General features: G+C 48.8%; 1 long non-coding RNA gene across 8 annotated transcripts; it reads right to left on the bottom strand.

The window, feature by feature from the left end:
* Positions 1-1,463: 1,463 nt before the first annotated feature.
* Positions 1,464-24,844, bottom strand: LOC139039208 (uncharacterized). Of its 8 annotated transcripts, none has more exons than XR_011492511.1 (4): positions 22,712-24,830; positions 9,335-18,992; positions 6,999-7,147; positions 1,464-3,787 (listed from the first exon to the last, which is right to left on the bottom strand). It is a non-coding gene; the product is annotated as an uncharacterized lncRNA (long non-coding RNA). The 8 variants fall into 8 exon arrangements; XR_011492516.1 differs by having other exon boundaries at positions 1,464-3,784; XR_011492514.1 differs by lacking the exon at positions 1,464-3,787 and having other exon boundaries at positions 6,421-7,147; positions 22,712-22,860; positions 24,766-24,844.
* Positions 24,845-24,897: the final 53 nt, after the last annotated feature.

Below are 24,897 nucleotides of genomic sequence, written 5' to 3'. Positions count from 1 at the left end.
CACACGCCCTAGAGCCGGTGCGCCCCAACCAGAGAAGCCAGCCCCGTGCGAAGCCTGCGCCCCGCAACAGAGACAGTCCCCGCCCACTAGAGAAGGCCCCAGCAAAGCGGTGAAGGCCCGGCACAGCCGGCAATGAGCCAAACTACTGAAAACAAAAACCAGTGGTTCACTGAATAGACTCCGAGCTCCTCCTCGGGAGGAGTAACAGTCTGACACCCGCAGTCACTCTGTAGGTACTAAGCCACGCCCCTTCCGTGCCTCCCCGCCCCTCCCTAAGCCACGCCCCTCCCGTGCCTCCCCCCTCCCTAAGCCACGCCCCTCCCGTGCCTCCCCGCCCCCCGCTCCCGCCGACACCACCCCCCCTCCCCAGGTGGAGGATGTGACTGTGTGCCGCCCATAGGCGCAGGGACCCCAGCCTGGTTGGGACACAAAGGATGATGATGAAGATTCCAGAAACCACCGTGTGACCTCACTACCAACCAACCTGAAAAGCGTGCACCCTGCAAGCGGCACTTTCCAGTGCCTTTAAAGAAATCCAGGCTTCTTCAAAAGCCATCGGGGAGTTTGGGCCTTCTGAACAGAAGCTGCCTGGCCTCCTTTCTGGGTGGCCTGCAGTAAATGCTGGACTTCCCTTCACCACAGCCCAGGGTCAGCAGACTGGCTTTGCTGTGCCCTGGAAGTGCCTGAAAGAATCTGCCTGCTGATGCAGGAGATGCGAGTTCGATCCCTGGGTCGGGGAGATTCCCCTGCAGGCGGAAATGGCAACCCACCCCAGGATTCTTGCCTGGGAAATCCCATGGACAGAGGAGCCTGGCCAGCTGCGATCCACTGGGCCGCAAAGTCAGCACGACCTAGTGACTAAAATCAACAAACAACACAGAAGTGCCTAGAGATGCAGAGGCTCAAGAAAAACAGCACCTGGAAAAATACGAAGTGGAGTTTGCAGGGTACTCACTCCTCACCGCTCACAATTCTGCCACTTGCAGAGGTCACTCACTTGCTGAAGATGCGTTAATAATGTGGGGAAAATAAAAGAAGAAATGGCAATCGGTGGATCAGAATAATGAAGTTGAACTTTCAGCTGCCCCACCTTTTTCCTCCCAGCCCACTTTACCGTCTAGATAGACTTTGCAAAGCACAGTGAAGGATATTTTATTTCAGTAGGTATGTCTATGCTACTCCACGGAACAAAGAAGCCTGAGCTGACAATGATGAAAGATGCAGTTTGGATAAACTGCTTTACAAGGAAGGAATCCTGTTTAGAAGCTTATTACAGGCTTGGCTGCAAGTTTATTGCACCCCTGGAACAGGTTTTCTAGGAATAAGACTGGCTTTCATCAAGCTATACGGAGGTTGTTGGAGAAGATGGAGTCAGAAGGATTGAAGGAGCAGAAGAAACATCGTCAAAGAAGTTCTCTCCCTCAATGTCATGAGCAAGATAAAACAAACAAGACAAACAAGTCAGTTCAACCAACATTTATGAAACGCATTGTGCCAGGAGCTCTTTTAGCTGGGAAAATCTCTGCCCTCGTGAAGCTTACCTTGGGAGGCAGCAGAGGAGAGAGTCTGTGAATCAAATGAAGGAACAGACATCCTGTGTATTAGAAAGTGACAGACGCTAGGGAGGACAGACATAAACAAGGATGGAGCTGAGGGCGGTGGATTCAAAGAGCTTGGTCAGAGAAGGTCACTTTGGGGAGGTGTGTGAGCAAAGGTTTAAAGAAAGAGAAGAGGCAAGCCCTGAAGATACCGGGCGGGTTAGGCGGAGGGAAGAATAGAAGACCCCAAGGCAGGGAAACCCTGGGGAGACTGGGGACTAGCAAGGAGGCCAGCGGGTCTCGGTAGGGAGAGCTTGCTTGGAGGAGAGAACTGGACCAGGTCGGGGTGGAAACGGGGTGTGGATGCGGGCACAGCCAGCCCGGGAGAGGCTTCAGCTTTCCCTCTCTAAAGATGCGGGGCGGGTCCACTGGGGAAGGGAATGGAGTGGTGTAACCTGACAGGTTTTAAAAGGACCACCGCAGCGGGGATGGGGGGGTGGTTCAAAACAGTCAACAAGAAGGCAGCGCTAGTGGTAAAGAACCTGCCTGCCAGTGCAGGAGGCATGAGACGCAGGGTTCAGTCCCTGGGTCGGGAAGATCCCCTGGAGGAGGACATGGCAGCCGGCTCCAGTGTTCTTGCCTGGAGAATCCCACGGACAGAGGAGCCTGGTGGGTTTCCGGCCATGGGATTTGTAAGAGTTGCACATGACTTAGCGACTGAACAACAACAATAACTTTTTAAAGACATCATGCTATTGCACACTTAGTAAACTGCAGTATAAACATAGCCTTTTACGGGAAACCAAACATCCGTGTGACTCACTTTCCTGTGATAATCGATTTTTTGTGGTGATCTGGAATTGGACCTGCATTACCTCTGTGGTCTGCCTGTACCTTCCTGGAGACAGCCTGAGAGTCCATGGGATTCCACAGAGGAAGGGCTCCATGCCCCAAGACTGTCCTCCACTTCAGGTGCCAACTGCAAGCCCCGCTGATCACCCGGGCTTCGGACCAACCGGCTGTCAATCGGAGGTCTCCACATCCTCCTGCTGGGGTTCCATTAATCTGCTGCAGCGGCTCACAGAACACTAGAAGCCCACTGGCTCCCTGGGTTACTGGTTTATTACAAAGGATATTTAAGGACTGAGTCAGCAGCCGGGGAAGCGAGAGATACACAGGGCGAGGCCCTGGGCAAAGGGGCGGCTGCCCTCCTGCAGGCTGGAGCCTAGTGATACAAGCAAGCATTCTGGCTCTGCCACCTGGAAGCCCCCTAACCTCCTCCTTTTTTGGTTTCTTATGGAGGCTCCATACACAGGCACGGTTGATTAAATCTCGGGTCATGGGTGATGGGACTTCCTCCTCCCTCCCCAGAAATCAGGGAGTGGGCCCCTTGGTTCCCCTGGCAACCAGCTCCCATCCTAAGGTGCTTTCCAAAAGTCACCTTGTTAACATAAAGCCAGTCTCCGTGAAAGAGGCTTGCTATGAATAACAAGACAGCAGTTCCACTTTTACGCCTCTGGAAGTTTGGCAGGAACCGAGGACAAGACGCCGAACATTATAACAAAACCGCTGCCATTTGTCTTATCACTCAGGATGCTGCGTCCAAGGATCTGGGGCAGCAGCGAGCTGGGAGTTGTGGATGGCGGACACATATGTGTGAGAAATAGATTTTGGTCATCTGAGGGGCCAAACACGTATATTTTCTGTAAATCACGATATTGCACGGCCGTCCGGGGTGCGGGAGTGAGACCAGAAGAAGGGACGAGGGGCCTCACTCGGGGACGGAGGCTCCAGGCCACGCTCTGCATCTCGGGAAACGGTCCAAGTGTCGAACGAACAGGTGTGAGGCGTGGTGGGAAGAAGTCGAGAGGTTACCGCCTCACATCAGGTGGGACAGAGGCACCCAGCCTTCAACAGCTACCGCTTCATAACTATGCAAACATCCTACAAAGGGAAGAGGAATACAGCTTGCAAGGGGCACAGAGCCACCTTAGGAGACAGCTTGAAAACAGAATACAAAGGGAGTTTTATTGACCAGGGAAAGCCATCACAGGCAGGAGGCGTCGTCTCCGTCGTGTCCGGCTCTTTGCAATCCTGTGGACTGCAGTCTGCCGGGTTCCTCTGTTCCTAGGCTTTCCCAGGCAAGAAGACTGGAGTGAGTTGCCATTTTCTCCTCCAGGGGACTTTCCTGACCCTGGGATTGAACCAGTTTCTTATTTCTCCTGTATTGCAGGTGGATTCTTTACCTGCTGAGACATCGGGGAAGCCCCTTTAAAAAGGTATAATGTCTCTAATATCGTAATATGTTTAAAACTTACACCTGCACTTTAAAAAAAACCTTAGAGATATATTTCAGGAAATAAGTTTCCTTGTGGTAAAGAGATGTGAAGTCCAACAATTCCTTCAATTTCACTACCTTTTATTTTTCTTATACTAGATTCAATGAAATCTACTATTTTAGTCACAACAATAACATTTATGGTTACCATCTTTACGAAAGTAACCATCTTTACTTTATCTTTCAATCTACTCACCCATCATCAATATTTCGTCTATATGCAAAAAAAGTTTCCTATGCATCAGTGGTGTATAGAATATTGATGAAGGTTGACAACAAAAGTTTTAGAATACTCACATATTTACATTTTTCTTGTCTAAACTACTTCATAATAGCATGGACAATTTTAAAGATTATTTTATTGTTCTTCTTATTATATTACTTATTTTTATTTTTTCGCTGTGCTGTGAGGCATGTGGGATCAGACCCAGGCACCCTGAATTGGAAGCACAGAGTTTTAACCACAGGACCACCAGGGAAATCCCAGCATGGATAATTTTTAAAAAGTAATATAGCAAAACAAATATGAGAGGATATTTACATAATTAGTTGTAGGTGAAGGAAATAAAGGCGGATCTGCACCCTGGACCACGCACAGCTCGGATGCACCAGTGAGCTCACACCTTCAGGTCAGTGTGAGGCGTTCCCCAGTTGGTAAAACACTCTCGGGACCCGGCAAATCTCTTCAGAAGGCCACCATCCTGAGAGGCCCTGGAGAATGCCCACCAAGGTTTTCAAAGACAAGGAGCAGCATTCCATCAATAATAACCAAGATCCAAGGTAACAAGGAAACACAAATGATATCAAGCAGAAACAGCCCCACAAATAGCCAGATACAGCTTATAAGACAAACATCCACAGCATTTAGAGGAATAAATGACACGCTTGGAAAATATTTGCAGGCAACAGGCAAGTAAATGCATGACCTTGCAGTTCTGAATAAGAACCAAGTGGCAAGTCTCAAAATAAAAAACACATATAATGGCTGGAGCTAAAAGCTCAGGAGCGAATTCCCTGGTGGTCCGGGGGTTAAGACTCTTACGCTTTTATTGCTGATTTTATTGCTGAGAGCCCAGGCTGGATCCCTGTTCAAGGAACTAAGATCCCATGAGCTGCATGGTGAGGTCAAAAAATAAAAATGAGAAAAAAAGCCAAAAGTTCAACAGATGTGTGAAGAAGCAGATAATGCAAAGTAGAAGAATTAGTTCATAGGGAGATTGAAGCATTTACCCAGAATTTTAATACAGAGTAAAAAAAAAAAAAAAAAGTAGAAAATACAGAAAAGAGCTTAAGAAAGGTGGAGAACTCTATATGTTTGATTAGTTATAGAAGAAGAGAGAAGATCCAGAGGCCAATTTGAAGAGATAATGGCTGAGAATTATCCAGAACTGATGATGAGGTCACCAAGTCGCAGACTTAAGTGTCTCAGTAATCCTAAGAAGAGTAAATAAGATAAACATACATATATAGTCTTTCTATATATATATATATATATATATATATATATATAGTCTGTATAATATATATAGGAAAACCTATGACTTTTTGCCTAGCTAAAAAGTTTATGACATTTTGACTCTACTTGTTGGACTTAGTATGAAGAGAATCCTAGATTCTAATTAAAAAAAATAGAGACACATCAAGCAACAAAGGTTTACTGTATGACACAGGAAACTACAGTCAATATCTTGTAATAATCTACCATGGAAAATAATCTGAAAAAAAAAATATATATATATATATGTATATATATATATAACCGGAACATTGTAAGCCAAGTATCCTTCATCAAAATACATATATTAAAAAAGAAGGTGATAAATATACTCATGCATTTGCATGTGTAAACTACAAGCAAGCTGGGGTAGCCAGATTGATTTCAAAAAATACATTTGTTGTTCGTTGTTCAGTTGCTCTGTTGTGTCTGACTCTGCGACCCCAGGGACTATGACCCACCAGGCTTCTCTGTCCATGGGGTTCTCCAGGCAAGAATACTGGAGTGGGGTGCCATTTCCTTCTCCAGGGGACCTTCCCGACCCAGGGATCAAACCCAAGTTTCCTCCACAGACAGGTGGTTTCTTTACCACTGGGTCACCAGGGAAGCCCATGTGTAGGCATGAGCATAGTACAGCCCAGAACTTCATTCCAGAACTTCTAAGATTAAACTGCTGGCCAATGTGGGATACATCTTGATCTGATACCAATCTTCCTCTTCCTTTGTTATTCAGACTCCAATCCTGTTTTGTGTCCTTGTTTACATTGATCCATGACAGGTCTGGTGAAGAACCTGTCTGCCAATGCAGGAGACGTAAGAGATGCAGGTTTGATCCCTGGGTGGGCAAGATCCCCTGGAGGAGGGCACGGCAACCCACTCCAGTCTTCTTGCCTGGAGAATCCCACGGACAGAGGAGCCTGGTGGGCTACAGTCCACGGGGTCGAAAAGGGTCAGACACGACTGAGCGACTGAGCTTGCACGGATGCACACGACAGGTCTGTCAGTTCTTTGCTCCAGGAAAGGGCATCTCAGGCTATAATGACTCAAAGTTCATGCAGCCTTGACGGCATTTATTTTTTGGTACCATTTTCCAAACCTCCCTACCGTGTTCGTCCCCTTCAGGAATGCATTCTCTTCCGAGTTGTCTGATGCAGCTGCTCCTGATCTTGGATGTGACAAGTCACCTAGATGGAAGGCGACGTCCAGGAAGCATTCACAGAGGGGGTTCCGTCTCACCGTAACCTTGAAACTTGTAGGGTGGAGCATGCAGGGCATTCCAGGAGTGAGGAAAAGACTGCAGGGCTTGAGAACACATCTTGCCTGCTTAGCAGGAAGGGCTCTTTGGAGGGTGTATTGTGCAGTGCTTAGTCGTTAAGTCACGTCCGACTCTTTGAGACCCCAGACTGTAGCCTGCCAGGCTCCTCTGTCCACAGGATTTTCCAGGCAAGAAGACTGGAGTGAGTTGTCACGCCCTCCTCCAGGGGATCTTCCCGACCCGGGGGTAGAACCCATGTCTCCAACATCGCAGGCAGATTCTTTACCACCTGAGCCTCCAGGGAAGCGCTGGTAGAGGACAGAGGGACAGGTCAGGGCAGGCAGGGAGCGGACTAGCACCAGCCTCACCTACCAGGGTGAAGAGCGAGTGTTCCAGCCGGCAGGTGACGGCGTGCAGGTGAAGGTGTGCGGCGGCGAGCAGTCGCTGGTGTGTGAGAAGGTTTTGTGCAGCAATTCATGGTTTATTTGCGCTGCAGCAGCTACGCAGATGATAGACTGCATCTGAGCAGGAAGAAAGATCAGCTGAAGTATTAACCCTTCACTCCCCCCACTCAACACGCTGCAATCTTTTAAAGACATCTTCTGCATGGACTGTTTTTAAAATCTGTATTGAATTTGCTACAATATTGCTTTTACGCTTTGTCTTCTTTCTTTGGGGGGCTATGCGGCATGTGGGCTGTTAGTTCTCTGACCAGGGATGGAACCTGCATCCTCTGCACTGGAAGGTGAAGTCTCAACCACTGGAGCGCCCGGGAAGCCCCCGCACACGACCTTTCCCGCCCCACCAACTCCTTCGACTGCTCCCCGTCTCATCACTGTGCTCTTCTCTTCGCCCCAGCCTCTCCCTCTGCGGTGCTGACTTACACGCACGTGCCCTCTAAGAGACTGTAAACTCTCTCTTTTTTGCATAGGTGAAAGATTTTATTACTGAGTTCTTTGAAAAAGCAACTATACCCACTGCAAACCTACTGAATGAGAGGCTATGAAGCCATTCATTGGGTTATTTGTGTGGGGCTGTGGTTGGAATTTCAAGCTCATGGTAGGGGTTTGCAACTGACATGGTTGCAACTGTCACCGTTCATCAGTATAACTGCAGATGTGCTAAGCAGATGGTAAGCTTCTCGAGGGCAGGATAAGTATTGCACTCACTTTCCTATACATATAGGTGTTCATCCCTAGGCCCAGAGGAAAGTAAGTGTTCAATACACTCAACATTGCATCCATTCAGTATGTACTGTGTGCCTACTACGTGTTTCCTGGCCTTCCCAGGTGGCTCAGTTGTAAAGAATCCACCTGCCAATGCAGGAGACGTGGGTCTGATCTCTGGGTGGGGAAGATCCCCTGGAGAAGGAAATAGCAACCTGCTTCAGTATTCTTGAACGGAAAAACCCCATGGACAAGGAGCCTGGAGGGTTACAGTCCGTGGGGTTTGCAAAGAGGACACACGCACTATGGATTTCTGAGAAAAACTGCTAAAGGCGCTGGAAAATCTCCCTGCCCTGGAGGAATCCACAGACGAATCCCAAGAGACACGCAACAAATCAGGAAGGGAGTCAATAAATAAATGGGTAAGATTTTAGGATGTCAGAAAGTGATAAAGGCTACGATAAAAAAAATAAAACAGAATCAGAGGAGATGAACTGAGGGTGTGATTTGAAACTGGGTGGTCAGAGAAGGTTTCGCTGTGACGTGGATCTCAGAACGCAGACTTGAGAAGTGAGAAGAAGCCAGGTGGACAGCCAGCTGGGGCGGTGGGGGGGGGCTGTGGAGACGAGGAGCGGCCAGGAAGCCCCGAAGCAGGACGGGCAGGGTGTTCGAGTCGCGGCAGCCGGCAGCGTGGCTGGCGCAGTGACGGGCAGTCGGAGGTCAGCTGGAGCGGGCGGTGGGGCGCACCTTGTAGGGCTACTCCGGCGTCGTGCTAAGGACTCGGGCCTTTATCCTAAGTGGGACCCGAGGCCATCAGGGGACCCGAGCAGAGGAGAGACGTGATAGAACTTGCCAATTAGGGACCCCTCTGGTGACCCAGGGATGAGGGCTTCACCCTCCAGTGCAGGGGGTGTGGGTTCGCTCCCTGCTCCGGGAATTAAGATCCCGCGTGCCTCGGCGCCAAAAAACCAGAACACAAAGCAGAAGCAATGTTGTGACAAATTCAGCAAAGACTTTAAAAATGGTGCACATCATCCAGGTGTGGGGAGAGCTGCTGTAGCGTTATTCTGGTTGTTGGTCTGGCTGAGTCAATTAAGAACTCTTCCTGCTGCCCCCCCTGCGCCCCAAAAGATGGTCCACCTAGAAAAGTCTTTAAAAGAAAAAGCAAGCAAACAAACAACAACAACAACAACTCTTGGTAATTAAACAGGACAGCTCTGGCAACTTCAAGAGGGACACAGGTTCTCTTGGGTGATGGACAGCGGTTGGACCAGTGTTTGTCAGCGGAACTGGAAAGAAGTCTGGGCCCTGTGCAGGGCCTCCAGGTACTTCTCTTTGATGGATTTGCTCCCAGTGAACCAGGGTCTCTGAGAGGAGGAGAGGAGTGGAGACGCCTCCAAAGGTCGGCAGGCGCGACTGCAAACTTGGGGTCGCTGCTCACAGAGACATACCGGGTGATCCCGCGATTCTCCGTCCAGATTACGACTCTTCCAGGGTGAAACACATGCTATGCGTTTGGGAAAACGTGTCAACCTGGCTTACCTTGCAGAGGCTGTCCACCTCAGAGCCGCGGTTCACAGTCAGGGCTGCTTCCCTCCAAGAGGTGGCTCAGGCCTTAAAGAACCCACCTGCAGTGCAGGAGACCCGGGTTCGGTCCCTGGGTGGGGAAGATGCCATGGAGAAGGGGATGGCAACCCACTCCAGTATTCCTGCCTGGAGAATCCCATGGACAGAGGAGCCTGGCGGGCTACAGTCCACATAACAAAAACCTCACACTAGCTGACCTAAAATAAAAGCATTCTTTTAGTCCCAGTTTAGGTTCTGGCATTTTTATCTTCCCCTTCTTTTTTTGCCCTGCCAGTTAAATGAAGTCACAGAATGAGGTGACTGCGATTGTTGGCTATATCTGAATAAGCCTGCTGGCTTCTGAGCTGCCAGAAACAGAGAGCAACATCTCAACAGCTGAGCTAATAAGAAACGAAAACTTTGAAACCAACCCTGCTTTTCTGCATTCAGGTCTAACAGACAAGGGTGCATGCATGCTCAGACGCTTCAGTCGTGTCCAACTCTTTGTGACCCCGTGACTGTAGCCTGCCAGGCTCCTCTGTCCATCGGATCCTCCACGCAAGAATACTGGAGTGGGTTGCCATGCTCTCCTCCAGGGGGTCTTCCCGACCCAGGGTTCAAACCCACGACTCTTGTGTCTCCGGCATCGGCAGGCGGGTTCTTTACCCCCGAGCCACCTAGGAAGCCCAGCGGGTCAGGGTTAAGGATCTCAAACACTCTCCTGCCTCATTTTCCTCTGGGATCTCATAATGAGGTGCCAAGCTTTAGCAAAATGGGCAAAAGCAGCTTTCTGCCTAACATCCTGAGACCACAAGGTTCTGTGTTTGGCGGGAAGGGTTCAAGGCTGGGTTCTGGCCCAGCCCCGCCCTGCTGGTGGCTCACACACAGGCACACCGGCGCATTTCCAGCGCTTACGTAACAGGGGCAGCGGGCGAGGGGGAGCGTGTCCACATCCGAGCACGGTGTCCTTGGTCTGGAATGCAGGAGCAAGTTTCAGCAGGACTGTGCCCCCGCACACGGGGCCCTGCGGGGGAGCAGGTGCGGCCGGCCGCGCGGCGGCCAAGCTCAGCGCTCCCTCGGGTCAGGTGTCTGGAAAAGGCAGGAAAACTGGAAAGGATCTGCGTTCCCTGAAACCCGCGGATTTCCACCTCCGATTATTTGTCAGGCAGCTACGAACGTGTTCAACACAAACACTGCCTCTACCTACGTCGTGAGGGGAAATAGTTGGCCCGTAAGGCACCCCTGGCGCCTTGAAGAATAAACAAACCCGAGTAAACATCTGAGGGGGAAAAAAAACCCAGCAGACAGCACACACACGGGGCTACTTCTGGGCGCCGGAGCGCCCCGCGCGCCGGCCGCCGTCACGGGCGTCACATGAGAGGCCCGCGCGTCGCCCCGAAGCACAGCAAAACACGGAGGTGCCAGGGGAATTAGTACGCTGTCCTCGGCCGACCTTCCCTCACTCCCGTCCGAAGGGAACAGGTGGTTCAGTCCGCCGCACAGAGCCTCACGTCCCGACCCTGCAGCCGGCACTCTGGATCCCAAGCCATCAGCGGGACACCCGCCTGCTCAAGAAGAAAAGAGGCCCCCGGTCCGAAGCAGACGCCGCATCCTCCCAGCGTCCCCCCATCTCCCACGGTCCGCCTGCTCATCACTACTTGTCCACGCTTGTCAGGCATTAATTGCCTAGGGGCTTCGCTGGAGATTGGTGGCTGAGACTCCGCCTGCCAACGCAGGAGACACAGGTTCGATCCCTGGTCCGGGACGATCCCGCATACCCTGGAACAACTAAGCCTGCGCCCCACAACTGCCGAGCCTGTGCTCGCGAGCGCGGGAGCCGCAGCTACTGAAGCCTGCGGGGCTAGAGCCCGCGCTCCGCACCAAGAGAGCCACCGCCCGGAGAAGCCGGAGCACCGCAAGCAGAGAGCGGCCGCCACTCGCTACATCTAGAGAAAGCCTTCGCTGCAAAGAAGACGCAGCAGAGCCAAAGGAAAAAAATAAAAATAAAAGTACACATAGAAGAGCAATTGCCTGCGTCCACTTTCAGAATCTCGGAATAAAAGTGACATGCAGCGGGCATCCTTTCTGAGGCTCCTCGAGGAGACTTCATTATCTCGATGCGAAAATGTGACTTTAATTTTTTTTTTTTTTTTTGGCATTTGTAAAATTGAAGAGTGCTCATAACCTTCAAGGAAACTGGTCTTTGTTCTTGGAGTCTAACAAGTGTACTGCATAAATTGGCCACTCCAGAGAACAGAAATAGAAGAGAAGTGTGCATATGTAGCTTCCTGAAAACACGATTTCACAGGACTTGTTCCTCTGCTTCCAAAGGATTACACAGAATTGATGGAGCGGATGCCTGGAAGAGCGTCCACCACAGCTCTGCTCTCCATCTCCCTTATGATTTATTTTTAAAATACTTAAAGGCTCAATTCATCTTTTGGAAGGCACTCTGATATAGACGTTTGCTCAGCTCTTGCCGCAGAAACTTTTTTCTTTGAAGGAAGCTCAGTCACTGGGAACATGGGATCTTAAGAATTCTTTATTTTCTTTACTTTCTATCTACTCCGAAGCAGCACTGACCATAAATGGCTAAAATAATTCACCCAGATCAATTAAAGTTAGAAGGCTAAAATGCAGACACTTTTAGTGCAGCAAAAAATGTAGCTTTATATCTCACGAAGTTGTTGTTGTATTGTGTGTGTGTTTAGTCACTCAGTCGTGTCTGACTCTTTTCGACCCCATGGACTGTAGCCTGCCAGGGTCCTCTGTCCATGGGATTTCCCAGGCAAGAACCCTGGAGTGGGTTGCCATTTCCTATTTCAGGGAACCTTCCAGACCCAGGGACAGAGCTGGAGTCTTGCGTTTCCGGCATTGACATGCAAGGTCTTTACCACTGAGCTACCTGGGAAGCCCTATGTCTCACAATGCCTGGAGAAAAGAGTAACAACATCATGGAAAGACAGCAATAGCATGTGCTACTTACTGGCCAGGATTTAATGCTTCTGAACGCTGAAAACTTCAATACAAACCCATCAATCCTTTGGAAATTCTGCAGATTCTGACAGGGTGCTTTTCAGGTCTGGATGTCTAGTAACACTAACAAGGGAAGAATATGTACTTTTTCTCTACATACTTTAAAAAATTAATCATGATGAAACATAAAATATTCTAGTGAATAAAAAAAAAAAATGTGTCTTCGTTTGCTGGCTGTCTCCCTTTATCCCCGCCTAATTCCAAACACTTCACATGGATCACTTTGGATAGGTACTGCTCAATTATTTTAAACACAGACTCAGTTAATAACTAAGAATTTAAAAAGACTTAATAAATGAGAATTTCTCCATTTTAAAATTATAAAATATCTACATGTTTAAACTCTCCTGAAGCTGAAAAACCAAAGTGTTGGTCCCTCAGTTGTGTCCAACCCTTTGTGACTCCATGGACTAGCCCGCCAGGCCCCTCCGTCCATGGGAGCTTACAGTCACAAGTATCCGAGTGGGCTGCCGTTTCCTTCTCCAGGGGATCTTCCCGGTCCAGGGATTGAACCTTCATCTCTTGCACTGCAGGCAGATTCTCTAGTGCCTGAGCCCCCAGGGAAGCCCTTAAACCCCTCTACTGTTTAGTTATTAAGTAAGGAGGCCACCCAAGAAAACATATTTGGTGGTTTTAAAAATATACTTAATGTTTAAGTCGAGTGATTAGTTAATTAGTAAAACAGCTAGCAACTGGAAGTAACGGTTACTAGAAAAATGTTAGCACAAAGGCAATGAATCAGAAATATGTAGATAGAATAAATACAACAAAAGGATTTGGAATATGAAGGTCCCAATGCATTCAAATGACTGGAAATAACTGAAATGCTATCAGCGTATTTCTTTAATAAGGAAAGCCATATCCTAGAAGCTGATCACTGAAGTCTGACAACTGTCTTCACTTCTCATTAACTACCACTCTGCCCCCTGCTGTTAGCTTTACAGGGCTGTGACACTCTATGGTCAAAGGCCCACATAATTCATGCCCCAGCTATTCAGCTGTCCTCAAATCCAATCCACACAGTGGAGAAGAGCTGTTTTCTCCAGATGGTCTCCATTTCCTCTTCACGAACATCCAACAGAGTTCTGATTTGCTGCAGTAATAAAATATTTCTTCTCCCTCTCTCTCCCATGCAACTGATAAGCATTTCTGTTCCTATCTCTTTATACCCATGGAAACATTCCTCTTGTGTTTGTTTTTTTTTAATCATTTTAACATTCTTATCTCTTGTCTTAAAAGGTTTTTTAAAATGCTTTTTTTTCATCACCACTTGCTAGGACACATGTTGTTACATCTTCCATGTACGCGGGCTAAGTCGTTTCAGTATGCCCAATTCTTTGCGAATCTGTGGACTGTAGCCCACCAGGCTCCTCTGTCCATGGGATTCTCCAGGCAAGAATGCTGGGGTGGGTTGCCATTCCCTTCTCCAGGGGATCTTCCTGACCCAGGGATTGAACCAGGGTCTCCTACATTGCAGGTGGATTCTTTACCATCTAAGCCACCAGGGAAGCCCACATTTAGGAAAAGAACACATAAAATTTCCTACATTTTTCAAGTTTCCACAAGCATTCCAAATTTCACCAGAATGCTGGATGGGGTGACCACAGTCCACATGGCTTCCTTACACAAAGCAGCATCCAATGTGGCAACATACCTCCAACACATTTAATAAATGCATTTGACATTTATTTGGATTTTTTAAAAAATAGGAGAAGCAAGGCCCTATAAAGTGGAAACCTGTAGTTTTTACCAAGTGACCAGGATCTGGGGTTGTCCTCAATTCCCACCTAAATGTCAGTAGGTTAGGCTGCTGGAAGAGGGCTCTAGAATAATTTCTAAAGATTTCCAGAGTTCCGGCAGAGTACAGTCTAACATATCACTACTGTTTAACTCCTTAGACTGAAAAATACAAAGTCACCAACAGGTTTTGTAGCATGTGGCTCACAGCAGTGCCCAATCCATAAGATACCATCAGCTGTTCAGTAGAGCCCCAAATAGTCAATGTCTAATATTATGCATGTGTGCATGCTAAGTCACTTCAGTCAGGTCCAATTCTGTGCAACCCCATGGACTGTAGCCCGCCAGGCTCCTTTGTCCATGGGATTCTCCAGGCAAGAATATTGCAGTGGGTTTACAGGCCATCCTCCAAGGGACCTTCCCAATCCAGGAATTGACCCTACATCTCTTATATCTCCTGCATTGGCAGGCGGGTTCTTTACCACTAGCACCACCTGGGAAGCCATCTAATATTATACAGTTTCATAATACTTATACTTTTGATGTGGTGCTCTATATTAATTTAAAGAAGACACTGAACCTGTTTTTTTTTCCCCCAGTGAGGCGAGGGCATATCATTTAATAGTGAAATTACATAAATATACGTCTATCATTTTCCAACTGAGCATATTTGCATACAGTCAGATCTATGGTGACTGCTGAAGGCTTGTCTATATAGATTCAGTTCCCTACCTGAACCAATGAGAATCTAGTAAGACTTTTTTTTTCCCCTTTTAAAAATTTTATTTATTTACTTTTAAGCTTTTTTATTTTGTATCAGGGTACAACTGATGAACAATGCTGTGACAGTTTCAGGTGGGCAGCGAAGGGACACAGCTACACACATGCATGCGTCCATGCTCCCCCAAACCCCTTAATTCGGGCTCCACCTTACACTGAGCAGGGTCCCCTGTGTGGTACAGCAGGTCCTCGTTGGTTTCCCATTTTAAATACAGCCGTGTGCACGTGTCCATCCCAGCTCCCTAACTATCCTTCTCCCCATCCTCCTGAACCGTTTTTATGAGTTTGTGCCAAAAACAAAATGATTACTCTACCTGTATCAGAAAGACAGCTGGAACTTCCCAGGAGGTCCAGTGGTTAAGAATTCACCTCCCAACGCGGGGGGCACAGGTTCCATTCCTGGTTGGGAAACTAAGATTCCACATGCCTTGGTGCCAAAAAGCCAAGACTTAAAACAGAAACAATGCTGTAACAAATTCAATAAAGACTTTAAAAAAAAAAGGCCCATATCAGAAAAATCTTTCAAAAGAAGGATAAATATGATAAATATGAAAAATCAGTAGTATTTTCTGTGATCCTGCCACGGGTTGTTGCCAATAAAACATTCTCTTTGGCCACTAATCCGAATGGAACAATTTAAGAACAAGCTGATTTATTATACCGTCTATAATTACTTCTACACCACTGTAGTTCACAATTTCTTACTTTCCTCTGCACTTTCTATAACTTGCATATATTACCTATCTAAAATATTTCCCAGAATATTTTATAGTTTTTTAAAAAGTGCAACAGGTCAGTCTGACCTGAATTATTCAGGCCTGTGACTAAAGCCCAGAACCATCTATTAATATCAATGTAAACAGATCAAGGAGATTTGAAGGACACAGCATTGCCTTATATCAGTGTTTCTAGCTCATCCTCAGATAGCACAGCAAATACCCAATGGTCACAGTGTATTGGCCAAGGTGCAGAGAGTAAAGGAGATACACAGATTTATCCGAAACTGAGCTTGTCCCATGAATAACGAATAGAAAACGAGGTAAAATGTTACCAGATTACTCTCAGCCTGAAAAAGGCACTTTTCCAGGGCGTTTTAAAAAGTCACCTAGCTTAAGGCTAGATTGGACAACTTAAAGTAAGGAAGCAGGAATCAGAAGACAAGCTTTTACATCTGCAGTCAAAACAGTTTTAAATCACATGATTTTCCACCTTGGCCAAAGGAAGCGGCGCCACGAGGTGACGGGGATAAACCTGGAGGCTGAAACAAGGCCGTTCCAAGGTGTCACTGCAGGCATGGAACGGCACAGAGCAGACGGAAGGCCTTGAAAGCCTTAACATATTACAGAAGCGTTATTAAAATCAGCCGCAGGAGTTTAAGCTTCTCAGGACGGGGGTCACATTCTGTCCATTCTCTTAACCTATATCAGACCTGTTACAACTATGAAGTGAGGGCAAGTCGCTCAGTCAGTGTGACTCTTTCGTGACCCCATGGACTGGAGGCCGCCAGACCCCTCTGTCCAAGGGATGATTCTCCAGGCCAGAATACTGGACTGGGTGGCCATTCCCTTCTCCAGGGGATCTTCCCAACCCAGGGATTGAACATGGGTCTCCTGCATTGTAGGCAGATTCTTCACCGCCTGAGCCACCAGGGAAGCTACTATAAATATGTGTGTGTGTGTATGTATATGCATGTGTGTATATGTGTGTGTGTGTATACATATATATATATATGTGTGTGTGTATACGTGTGTATGTGTGTGTGTATGTGTATTGTATATATATGTAACAAGAGATTGATTGGTGAAAGGCAGAGGAAATACACAATTGGCACTCCACCCTCAGGTTCAACCAACCTCGATGGGAAATAACTTTTTTTAATTCCAGAAAGTTCCAAAGAGCAAAACTTGAATGTGCCACACACCTCGGCAATTACTGACATAAGACTGACATTGTATTTACAACTATTTACATAGCAGTGACAGCATATTAGGTGTTATAAGTCATATGGAGGTGATTTAAAGTATATGGGAGGATGTGCATGGCTGTATTTTATCTAAGGGACTTGAGCATCTGAGGATTTGGGTATCTGTAGGGGGTGAGACAGGGGAAGGGTCCTGGAACCAATTCCTTGCAGATACCTAGTGACAACTACATGCATGTGAGATCAGACAAGATTCCAATTTCCTCTCCTGACCTGACAGGATCTGACATCATTTTTGTTGTCTGTGTTACTTAGGTCTGGGTGTCCCGGCGGCTCAGTGGGAAAGAATCCTCCTGCCAGCGCAAGAGACACGGGTTTAATCCCCGGCTGGGAAGATCCCCTGGAGAAGGAAGTGGCACCCACTCCAGCGTTCTTGCCTGGGTGATCCCACGGACGGAGGAGCCTGGTGGGCCACAGTCCACGGGGCTGCAGACTCAGACACGAGTGAGGGACCGAACAACAGCACAGATGGGGCAGTTGCTAAAGCCACGGCCTTTCATCTTAGCCGCCAGCCACACGGCCTCTGGACGAGTAAGCTCTGCTCTCCAGGTACTGCTTAGCAAACTGTTTCACACCTAGAATGTTCTCAAGATAGGTTTGCTGATAGACTGGATGAACAAAATCTGATGTTGTGTCATGATAATTTGTCTGAACTTACAAAATGACCTGAAATGCCGAATTGTATGGCAGGCTACTAGTGGACATACGGCTCCTAAGAGCCAACAGATGCTGTCAGAAGTCAAGGGGAGGGATGTTCTTTGATGGTTTCCCTGATGGCTCAGTAGGTAAAGAACCCATCTGCCAATGCAGAAGACACAGGAGACTTGGGATCAATCCCTGGGTCGGGAAGATCCCCTGAAGGAGGAAACGGTAACCCAGACCAGTATTCTTGTCTGGCAAATCCCATGGGCAGAGAAGTCTGGTGGGTCACACAGTCCACAGGGTCACAAAGAGTCAGACATGACTGAGCGACTAAGCAAACAGACCCTTGGGCGAGACAAGAGGATGTGATCAAAGACAGCTGGCAGGGACGACCTTGAACCTTCAAGGAAAAGTAGAATTTGGAAAAATGAAGGCTTCGGTGGGGGCTAGAGAAGGCTGCAGACAGAAGACAGCAGAAGTTAACGCATTGAAACGTGTAAATTCATGTCCCAAGTAAGACAAGTAATCCTGCATTGACCACACTGTTTAAACAAGGAAGCTTGGAGTAGCTGAGAGGGAGATAAGGCTGAACAGGTACGGGCGCACCATATTGGGAAGAGCACAGAAAGCCACACTGAGTCTATTTGGGGATTTCTAGAATTTCTGCCAGTCCTCATATTACACGGTGATACTTTGGTACAATTAAAAAAAAAGGACTACAAGATACAGTGTAACCACAACTCACCAGCCAGTCCCCTAAACTATCTCCCATGTGGGGGAACCCCAATATACCTAATTATATATCATAATGCATCGCTGTTGTTTTGTCGCTAAGTCATGTCTGACTCTTTGCAACCCCATGGACAGGAGCCCTCCAGACTCCTCTGTCCATGGGATTTCCCAGGCAAGAATACTGGAGTGGGTTGCCATTTCCTTCTCTAGGGGATCGTCCTGACCCAGGGATCGAACCAGGATCTCCTACATTGGCAGGCGGATTCTTTACCACCGAGCCACTAGGGAAACCATATATTATATGTAACACACCTATTTACATCATAATTTTCTAAAGTCTGAAAACTAGATATCAGCCCTGAATTCTTAGCTCGACCTTTGATGCCTTCCCTTCCCTTGTTCCTGAGACCTAATGTTGGAAAACATGTTGGAAAACATTCATAACTGTCGGATGCAGGTGGGTTCTGCCACCTGGGAGACAATGTTTCAAGCTGTGATGTATTCCTTGTCTCACCTCTGAAGAGAAACTGTGACCGTGGTCCTCGGTTGCCTTGTTGAAAGTGAAATCGCTCAGTCATGTCCGACTCTTAGCGACCCCACGGACTGCAGGCTACCAGGCTCCTCAGTCCATGGGATTTTCCAGACAAGAGTACTGGAGTGGGTTGCCATTTTCTTCTCCAGGGGATCTTCCCGACCCAGGGATCGAACCCGGAACTCTTCTAATTCCTGAACAAAATGATATTTAGGCAGTGTAGGAAAACAGAATGCATGCTTGCAGCTCTTTCTCTCTGCTTTAATCCTTAGTAGTTCTAATCAGACATGTGAGCTGGGTTCAGAGGTATGAATTGTTAGAATCAGAAGGGGCCTTAGCCTGATCCTCCTTATTTCAGGGGAACAAAAAGAGGTTCAGAAAGGTGAAGTGACTTCCAAGAGAAGACTCAGCTAACTTTTTCTAAGCCAGGGCTAGAATCCCATCTCCGAGAGTCTAGTATTTCTTACATCTTGGGAATTCCCCATCATTTCAGTGGTTAGGACTCCCTGCCTCCACTGCTGAGGGCCCAGGTTTGATCCCTGTTCAGGGAACAAAGATCCCACAAGCCGTATAGTGTGAACAACAACAAAAAACAATTACACCTTACCAAATCTTGTTAGCTTTAAATTAATTCAAAAATAGGGCTTCCCTGGTGGCTCAGTGGTAAAGACACGGGTTCGATCCCTGAACTGGGAAGAGCCCACATGCCGCTGAGCAAGTAAGTCCGCTCTAGAGCCCTGGAGCAGCAGCTCCTGCAACCCGCACGGCCCAGAGCCCGCGCTCGGCAACAAGGAAGCCACCGCCGTGAGCAGCCTGTGCCCCGCAGCTGGACAGCAGCCCCTGCTCCCACAGCCAGAGAGTCCTCCCAGCATGGCCAAAGACAAATAAAAAAAAATAGAGCACAGGTAACTGCTCACGATGGGCTTCCCAGGTGGCGCTAGTGGTAAAGAATACGCTTGCCAACGCAGGCGATGTAAGAAACACAGGTTCAATCCCTGGGTCGGGAAGATCCCCTGAAGAGAGCATGGCAACCTACCCCAGTGTTCTTGCCTGCAGAATCCCACGGACAGAGGGGCGTGGCAGGCTACGGTCCACAGGGCCGCACAGTCACGACTGGGCACGCACATGTAACCTGCTCACGGCAGCGCCCAGCAGGCTTTCCCAAATGCAGTGCTGTGGACATTTGGACCAGACGATTCTTTCTGCTGGAGGCTCCCCGTGGATCGTGGTCCCACCCTGGTCTCTACCCATTGCACGCCACAGTCAGCACCACCTCTTGGCTGCGGCGACCCAATCCATCTCCAGACAGCCACATGTTCCCTGACTGTCAAAATCACCGCCGGTGGGGACACTGTACCCCCACCCTCCACCTTGTCCACCCCACGTAAACCTCTAGAGCAGTCCCTCCAGAGCCAGGCTGCCCAAACCTAAGCGCCTCTTTCTACAGTCTCCCCCTTCCCACCTGACGACAAAGGGCTCCTCCCAGGGGCTCCAGTCTCCCCTGCAGCGGTGACCTCGGTCCCTGGAATCCAGTTATTCCAGGTCACCGTGCTGACAGGTCTTCTCTGCCCCTCACTTACAGCGTGCATTTGCGCGCCTACTGTATGCTCCACGCTGGGCACGGGGGACGAAGAGATCAGTCTCTGTGATCTCCAGCAGGTCAGCCTCCTGGGGGAGACGCAGGTGACAGCAAACACCTGTCTGCCTTCGGGGGAGTGTCTGGAGGGTGCTGTAGGCAGGGTACTAGAAGGAGGGAATTCACTGCTCACTCTGAGGGTGGCCATAGGGTGATGATCCCAGGATGGAGCCAAGAGGATGCGCTCGCTTAGAGCGTCCTCAAGGACAAATCTGAAGGAGCTAAGGGGAGAATGGATAAGGTGTGCCAGGCAGAGGGAGCAGGGTATCTAGAAGCGAGGGTGGACGTAGAGAACAGACATGTGGACACGGGCGGGAGGGAGAGGCTGGGACAAATCAGGAGTGCTATCGACATATACACACTACGACATGTACAACAGGACTTCCCAGGTAGCCCAGACGGTACAGAATCTGCCTGCCACGCAGGAGACCGGAGTTCGATCCCTGGGTCGGGAAGATACCCTGCAGAATGGAAAGGTGATCCATTCCAGGATTCCTGCCTGGGAAATCTCTTGGACAGAGGATCCTGGCGGGCTACGGTCCATGGGGTCACAAAGAGTTGGACACGACTGAGCGACTAACTTCATACACGCGTAAAAGAGACAGCCAGCGGAAGCTGCTCGGCCGCACGGGGAGCTCAGCCCGGGGCCCTGTGACGACCGAGAGGGGTGCGGGGACGTCCAGCGGGGAGGGGGTACGTGTGTGCATATGGCTGATTCACTTTATGTGCAGCAGAAACTAACGCAGCATTGTAAAGCAATTATACTCCAATAAAAAAATAAGCGAAGGCCAGATTTTTATTATTAGATTATCATATAATGTTACAAACATCTTATTTTTAGGATTATTCTGCATTCAGTCCCCATTGAGTATGACTCACTTCTATTTTTAAATTGGTCTCAATGTGTATTCGAAGTTTTTTTAATTTAAATTTTTTCTCCTTCATTATATTCTTATTTTCGGTTTATGACTTGGTCAGTTGTTATACAAACTATTAATTTCCTCAAGAAAGGCACAGATTGGAATCTACGAACACTGCACATCTGTAGGAAATAATCAGGGCTTTCCTGCAAACATGAATTAGGGCAGCCATAGAAGTTTGGATTTATTTTTCCTTAAAAAGCAGGGACGGAGCAATCCCGGCTTCCGGCTGCAGCACCTGGAATGGCAACACAGCATGAGAATCTGAGTTGCAGGGAAGCAGGCCCCAGGCCCCAAGGAGCCTATTACACCCAGCTTGAGAGTTTGGCTTCGGCCTCGAAGGTGACAAGAAGCTGGGGGAGACTGCCTTGAGTGCTTGTATTCGAGACTGCCTTGTATTCTAGAAAGATCTGAAGCACAGAAAATTTTAAAGACGAAGAATTCAAAGTAAGAGCACAGGCCACCGGAACAGAAACACCTGATGTCCTGCACGCTCACCGCCAAGGGCGGGGTCCTCCTCACAGGAGCACATCCACAAACTCCCAGAAGAGGAGCAGCTCTCCACTGCACGGATGTAGGAATACAACCTCCTCCTCCACCCAGGAGGGAGCTGGAGGGAGCCTCTTACCACTTGCACAAGAGGAGAACTTCTCCTTTGGGACTCCAAGCCTTTGCAGAGAGGCTGAGTTCCCTGTGGAAATTCAAAGTGTGTTTTTCCCAGGAAGAAAAAACGATATACGTTGCCAACTGTAAATCATATTGACGGGACTCGGCTCCAAGTTATGCGGCAGCCTGGGTGGGAGGGGAGTTTGGGGGGGAATGCACGCAGGTATGCGGCTGGCCGGGTCCCTTTCCCGTGCACCAGAAACTGTCACAACACTGGGATCCGCTACACTTCAACACAAAACAAAAGGTTTAAAAAATATATATGGTTCAATTTATGGTTAAAGGTAATCAACCCTGACCCTAAAGGAAATCAACCCTGAATATTCATTGGAAGGACTGATGCTGAAGCTGAAGCTCCAATACTTTGGCCATCTGATGAGTAGAGCTGACTCACTGGGAAAGCCCCTGATGCTGGGAAAGAATGAAGGCAGGAGGAGAAGGGGACGACAGAGGGTGAGATGGTTGGATGGCATCACCGACTCAATGGACATGAGTTTGAGCAAACTCTAGGATATGGTGGAGGACAGGGAGGCCTGGCATGCTGCCGTTCATGGGGTCACAAAGAGTCGGACATGACTGAGTGACTGAACAAGAACAAAAGGTCAAAGGTGGCATAGGTGTGTGCATGTGTGTGTGCGCACTGGTTATTAAACACATCACTGTCTCTATAGGAATATGAATGGAGACTGACCTGCGGCACATAAGCCACTTGCTGTGAACGCTGCACGCCTACGCAGAGAAGGTCCAAGCACACCTACTGCAGCAAAACGCCCCAGACACGGTGTGATTCGAGTTCTTCAGGAAAGACGGCAGTCTGGGGCAATTCAAGAGACAGCAGTGCTGCTGACCACACAAAATGCAAATGTTAGTGAGTTCAGGCCCGTGGCTGCTCCTCCATCAATGCTTGGAAAAGTGAACTGGATGCACTGAAACGGATCTCCATGCCCACGTTGTTTCCTACTTAAATGAAACTTAAGGGGGAAAATGCTGGTTCAATAAGCCTCAGATTGTACGTGCAAGAAAGGGAGGAATACATAGCATGGATTTGCTCAGAAAGATAGTGAAAGAAAGGAAAACAGCAAGTCTTTGGATCTGGGCTCATGGGACCAAGAGCCTTCCTTTTAGAGCCAGAAGCTAATATGAACATGAGGTGACCTTGATTAATTCTCATTCAAGTCAGCAGAGGGGATCAACTTAAGTAAACTGATGTTAGCTCCATGACCTACTGCATATTTCTTTTAAGAGCTGATTCGTAACTGAAACATGGTGGCCTTCTTCCCTCTGATTCATCCATTACTCAGAAGGCCCTGGCTTCTTAGAATTCTTAATAAAATTCCAATAGTTTTCGTCAGCGGTCATCAAACACAGCTGAACCCTCTTTCAAAGTGCCTCTTTTTGCCTTTTGCTACCAACCTGACCTATCTCTAGCTTCTCCTGGTTTCAACTCATCTTGATCGTTGAGGGCATCTTTACCTTCTTAAAACAAAGCTTTGATTCAGTTACATCCCTTTCCAAAGCCCTTTCACCAGCACCCAATAGCTGCAGAATAAAGCCCAAGCCTCTGGCCCGACTTTAAGAGCCCCCACTGTGAATCCCACCCACTCCCACGTCCGCATGCAGTGTAGACAGGCTTCCTCGCTCTCTCCTAAACCGGGCTTCCTCAGATGGCCACCCGGCTTCCCCGACGGCTCAGCCGGGAAAGAGTCTGTCTGCAGTATAGGAGACACAGAAGAGGCCGGTTCGATCTCTGGGTGGGGAAGATCCCCTGGAGGCGGGCAAGGCAACCCACGCCAGTATTCTTGCCTGGAGAATCCCCTGGACAGAGGAGCCTGGCGGGCTGCAGCCCATGGGGTCTCAGTGTGAGACGTGACTGAGCACACACGCAGATGTCCACTATGCTTGCTCACGCCTCAGCAGGTTTCCACGCTCAGTCCCACCCTCTACCTGAAAAGCACCTTTCTGAGTCTGGTCCACTCAGTGAGGAGGTCTGAGCTCAGTTCAGCCCAGGTCCCCTCCATCCCTTGCAAGGAATGTCCCAAGCCTGCCTGCTTCCCTGAGGGGCGACACCTCTGCCCACCTGCTGTGCAGCTCCTAGCCATGAGCATTACCAACTGACCCCAGGTCCTGGAGAGGGCCTGGCACACTCCAGGGGTTCAACAAAACTCGGTAAATTCTGCTGAACAAATGCGAGACATCTGACTGTCAGTACAGCATGACCACCCACTTTCTCCCTGAGGCCAGGGGACTTTCCTAGCCCCCTCCAGGTGAGAAACAACATCTAAACAATTTAACTCTGATAAAGTGGGCTTTGACCCACAAAAAGCAGAACTTCCTCCTGAGAACTCCCCATCCCCCCGCCTTTACCCCGCCTCAGCACTGAATTTCAGATTCCCCAAAGCGACCTGGATCTCTGCTTACTAAATAAAACTTTGCATCTTCCTGCAGCCACCTCCCCCTGGCCAAATCACCAGAGAATTCTCCAGGCAAGAAAAAGCTTTTTTAAAAAAAGGACGTTTGAAGTGGGGGAAAGGAAACATCTACAGTGCGGAGCCGTCCAACTGGTACTGCCCTGCAAACACGTGAACCCCGAAACTGCCTTTCTGAGCCGGCCGAGTGGTTTTCAGCCAAACCAGTGTTTTTTAGCTGCTGTTTCGGGAGGTTTTGGAGAACACAGATGCCCGCTCCCCTTGGCCTTGCCCTGATTCTCCCATCACCGGGCACCGAGTGCGTGCCCGACTTGTTTACCTGGACGCAAGCTCGGCCGCCCCCAATCTTCCCGCGCAGCGACCCGCGAGACCACGTGTCCTGAAGTCAGGGCCCCGCGGACTCCGCGAGGAACTACACTTCCCAGCGGCCCCCGCGCCCTTCGCAGGAAGG

Source organism: Odocoileus virginianus, chromosome 17 (assembly GCF_023699985.2).
Source record: "Odocoileus virginianus isolate 20LAN1187 ecotype Illinois chromosome 17, Ovbor_1.2, whole genome shotgun sequence".
NCBI lineage: Eukaryota > Metazoa > Chordata > Mammalia > Artiodactyla > Cervidae > Odocoileus > Odocoileus virginianus.
This window is presented reverse-complemented; position numbering and strand designations above follow the sequence as displayed.